Source organism: Frieseomelitta varia, unplaced genomic scaffold, assembly GCF_011392965.1.
Source record: "Frieseomelitta varia isolate USP_RPSP 00005682 unplaced genomic scaffold, Fvar_1.2 scaffold_249, whole genome shotgun sequence".
Taxonomy (NCBI): domain Eukaryota; kingdom Metazoa; phylum Arthropoda; class Insecta; order Hymenoptera; family Apidae; genus Frieseomelitta; species Frieseomelitta varia.
This window is the reverse complement of record NW_025109978.1, coordinates 27,178-31,747: the sequence shown is the minus strand read 5'-3', so window position 1 is coordinate 31,747 and position 4,570 is coordinate 27,178. Positions and strand designations below refer to the sequence as shown.

Below are 4,570 nucleotides of genomic sequence, written 5' to 3'. Positions count from 1 at the left end.
TTCTTCGAAATATTTAAAGGACTTATTAATATTTAACATAAAGTTATTTTAAAATTCGGATAAAATAATTGTTCATAAGCAGTCTAAAGTAGCTTCCAATTATGAAGAAAAAAAGGAAAAAAAAGAAGAAACCAACATCACACGGTGTTCTCAAGCGGTCACCCATCTAAGTACTACCCGTGCCCAGCACTGCTTAACTTTCGTGATCGGACGAGAACGAGTTTATTCAGTTCGGTATGGACGTTGGTTGAGAACTGGATCTTATTAACTAAGTTTTATTGATGTTTATTTTAAATGAAGCCATTTAAATATCATTTTGAATTGTGACGATGCAAAAAATATTTTTCACTTAACATGAATGATATTAAAAGATAACTACTAAGAATTTTTTTCCAAGGTCATTTTTTTCGGAATTTTCAAAATCATTGATGTTTTTTTTTCACATTATATATTTTTTTTCATTGCATCGTGTAGCTGCTAAAAGGAATACATTCAGATATGTAACGTGACCTTGAAATAACTAATGTTCAAAAATTTAAGTTCTTTTAAAGAATGGTCAGTCACTTTCATGTTGCTGCAAACTCCACTGAGAAACATGTATACTGTTCCGCGAAGATCTTGATGTAAGATAAATGACGGGTGAAACTTTTCTCCTTTTAATATCCGTATTATGCTAGTTTTAGAAATACCACTTTCACACTCGAGTTGTTTTACTTAGACTCACATGTTGATAGACGAAACTTTCAATTCATGGGAAATTTTTTGAACAAATTGTACGGTAATTGCGTAAAATTACAAAACAGTGTAAATAATAAATATATAGTTTCTACGAAATATACATAATCTTATTGATAAAAGTAAATAATCAAAAATAAACTCATAATCACTTTATGATTTTTCCGTTATTAATTAATCAATGATCATTGATTATCAAATAATATTCTAATTCTAATTCCTCATTTCTAGTTATTTACATTTTTTATTTATTTAATATTATCAATAATATTTTTATATTATTTAATATTATTAATAAAATTATTTTTATATTATTTAATATTACTTCATATTATGATATATAAAATAATATTATTTTTATATTTAATATTATCAATAATATTATTTTCATTTAATATTATTTAATATTATCAAATAATATTCTAATTCCTTATTTCTATTTATTTACATTTTATTTCCAATTAATTGCATTAATTATAATCGTATTAATTAATCATTATATCGTAACTCCCCACTAATTAAACAACTTCATCGAAGATTCACGCATATTTACCTAAATAGGAATTTGAGAAGCGCGTGTCTCTCTCATCTCCAGATCCCGTGTATCCTGTATTCCATTGTACGCATCGAAATCGCGCCGCTCACCTTCGGGAAACAGCCTCCGCGATCCATCCGCTGCATCAAGCGCGTTTGCGTCACAGACTGGTTTCGACATAAATTTTTCATGCGGCCATGAATCCTGTGTATTGTTCCACGTATGCGATAACTGGCCAGCAGTATCGACGCTTTTCTTCAAAAGCGAAAAATGTATTTTCTTCCTTTTTTTTTTTTTTTTTCGAGAATCCATCCTTCCATCCTTGATTTCTGTTGTAGTGTTCTGATCACCCGTTTATTGTATCAGTGCGATACCTACGTTCTCAGTTTTTTAATAAACAGACTCCGCTACTCTTTTGTTCTCCAGTTGATGAAGAATAGCTGCGAGCAACTCTTTCCGACTTTTTATATATCATTTTCATATTCCATAATCCTGAATAAGTTACAACAATTTCCAATTGCCCGTACTATTTATCTTCCGCGAGGAATGCAGAACACAGTCCGCAGAACACACTTGGCGAGATGTTATCGAAGCAACGTTGCAAGAAACCTTCTCCCGAAGCGTTTTCATCTCTCGAGCGATAAGAACTTTTTTCGAATGAGTCGGCGCGAACACGAGAGAGAGAGAGAGAGAAAAGAGCTTCGTTTTGGTGGTTTTCGCTGGTTTTCCTGTGATCACTCTCGTTTTCCACGTCACTCTCGGGTCGGCTGAGCTGGAGACGTCGCATCGGATGGAAAAAGAAGACCCCGAGGACGAAAAGATACCCTCCGAGTCTCCGCTCGCGGAGTTTCGCAAACCGAGGTATCATCTACAATTTAAATACGTTGATTCCCCTTACGTGTGCGCCTTCTTCTTCTTGCTTCTCATTTGCCCGGCTCCTGGTGACTCTCGCGGCCGATTTATGTTTATTCGTCACACGGCTGCAACGCCGTGAAATCACGATCCAATCCTCCCCCGATTTATAGCCGTATTCAAATGAGGGTGAATTTTATTAATGCGCGGAGCTGCACACATGCGATGCGATCGAGTTCTCGAGCTTGGCTGTTAGAATTCACTGCTCGATCGTTCCCAGTTTCCCCGCGCCGCTAATAGACTCGATTTTAAGGAGGTATTCTGGTAATCCGACTTGCAAAAATTATATATTTAAATTATGAATTCTAATTTACTCTGTATTACCATTAGTGTTTAGATTTATATTAAAATGAAATTTTTTATATGAAATAATTGAATTTAATAAATTAATTTTATATTTATATTTGTTATATTTTATTATCAAGATTATTATTAATATGAAAATATTTAATTATTTTTAAAAAATTTATATACATAAATAATAATTATATCTATTTTAAAATTAATAAAAGAATAAATTCATTAATTTTTTTATTTATAAATATATTTGTATTTTTATTTATTATGTTCAATAATTATTAAATAATTTTAATTATAGTTTATAAAAACGTTAAATTGCAAATTTAAAAATATTACCATTATTAATTAATTAATATTAAAATTTTAAAAAAGTTAAATAAACTATTAATCTTCAAAATTAAAAAAATATATATATAAATTTTACATAAATATAGTAATATTAATATTAGAATAATTTAAAATTTTATAAATAATTTATAATTTATTTTTTTTAAATATAATAATATAAATTTTAAGTAATAAAACTATTAATATTTAAAATTAATATATATGTATATTATATAAAATTTATATAAATAAATGATTAATATCTACAAATCATAAAAATATTTTATATATAATATTTGCTTTATGATCAGGAATTATTGGATCATCATTTAGTATATTAATTCGAATAGAACTTGATAGACCTGGAATATGAATTAATAATGAACAAATTTATAATTCTATTATTACTAGTCATGCTTTAATAATTTTTTTTATAGTTATATCATTCATAATTGGAGGATTTGGAAATTTCTTAATTCCATTAATATTAGGATCTCCTGATATAGCATTTCCACGAATAAATAATATTGGATTTTGATTACTTCCACCATCTTTATTTTTATTATTAAATAATTTTGTAGGATCCCGGACGAGATTCCAATTTGTAGGAATTTGTTAAAGGGATAGGTGTTTATTTAAGGTTACATAAACGAAAATTGGTTTAATAATGGTTATAATGATTAAAGTGAAAAAACTTTAAACTTCTCTCTCGCGCAACTCTCAACTTACTGTCTGACTTCTCAATACTCGCTCTCTGACTTCTCGATACTCACTGTTCTTTTTCCCTTATCTGCACAAAATTCGTCATTCCTACACGCATACACACATACACACAAACGCCATAAAATGATCCCAAGTCCCAGGCCTAACTTTCTCTACAGTTTACGGCACTTGGGACATCTGGATGCAATTGCTGGACACTGGGGAAAGTTCTGGGCCCTTTTTGGGGGATTTTTTTTTCTAAGGAAACCACGATACATTTTGGTATGCAGTTTTCGCACACAGGTTTATTCATACTTAAAGAGTATTTACAATTTTTTTTTTTTAACGAAATTAATGAAAATTGTGGAAATTATAAAAAGATAAAATAAAAATATTGTATAAAACTCGACATTAAATTTGTTATAGAGTTATGAACGAATATTGTATATATAAACTATATAAATAGCGACGCATTTTCCATTACAGTGTGCAGATGATGTTAAGTGTATGTCATTTTTCATACTACTAACAGTTTCGTATCATTAATTGTAAAAAAATAATTTTCAATTCCATCAAGAGTGATAAATAATAAAATTGATGAAACGAAGTTCGTATGCGAATTTCAGTAAAATTACATTTCTAATTCTTCGTACTAGTTCTCTACTAGTTTTATACTTAATATACTTTAATAAGTAAAAATCAAGTGATAAAGAAAAACGCGTGACTACCTTCCGTACATACAATATTTACTCTGTAACAAGCCATTTTTTTTTTTTTTTTGGCAAACTTTACATAACATTTTCTTCTTTTTTTTCATGTATAGATCAAGTGACATCCTGTACTGATAAGATTGGCTGCTTTTAGTTGAGATTTTTCTGTTTTTTTTTTTTTCTTATTTTTCTACTCTATAGTTCGTATATTCCTCTCTTTCCAGAGAGTTTCGATCGCGCTTATCGAACGTTGCCTAGCTAAGTAAGACAATATTGCCTCGTGTATGGTCGTAGCTTCGAATAAATTTCGCTGGATGCTGATTGGAAAAAAAAAAAAAAAAAAAAAAAA

General features: G+C 29.3%; 1 non-coding gene across 1 annotated transcript; it reads right to left on the bottom strand.

The window, feature by feature from the left end:
* Positions 1-129: 129 nt before the first annotated feature.
* On the bottom strand, positions 130-248 carry LOC122528388. The gene has a single exon (XR_006306562.1). It is a non-coding gene; the product is annotated as a 5S ribosomal RNA (ribosomal RNA).
* Positions 249-4,570: the final 4,322 nt, after the last annotated feature.